Below are 383 nucleotides of genomic sequence, written 5' to 3' on the forward strand. Positions count from 1 at the left end.
TGCAGGAGTCTGGGTCACTTAGCAAACATTTCTGTCCAATCTTTCTGACCGCGGTCAGTCAAACATTGATAAAAGAAAGATGTACATGTATATGGACATGTATAATGGACATGTAAATTTGCACACGGTTATGTAAAGATAAAGAAACATATTACTTAATGATAAATATTGCAACATGGCAGGTTTGGAGTAAAAAGTGGGTCAAATGACACAGTTACATAATCCTTGACGTCTCATGACCCTGTTACACAAAACGGCTATAGCCCCCCCTCCATTTTGTCTTTAACTCTTAGACCCAATTAAAACTTTAAAACTTTGTCTACTTCGGTTTAAAATAGATCTGCAAAATGTATAAGTTTAACTTCAAAATTGAACGAGGTCAG

Source organism: Lingula anatina, chromosome 10 (genome assembly GCF_051362555.1).
Source record: "Lingula anatina isolate TDL-2025a chromosome 10, LinAna3.0, whole genome shotgun sequence".
Lineage (NCBI taxonomy): Eukaryota > Metazoa > Brachiopoda > Lingulata > Lingulida > Lingulidae > Lingula > Lingula anatina.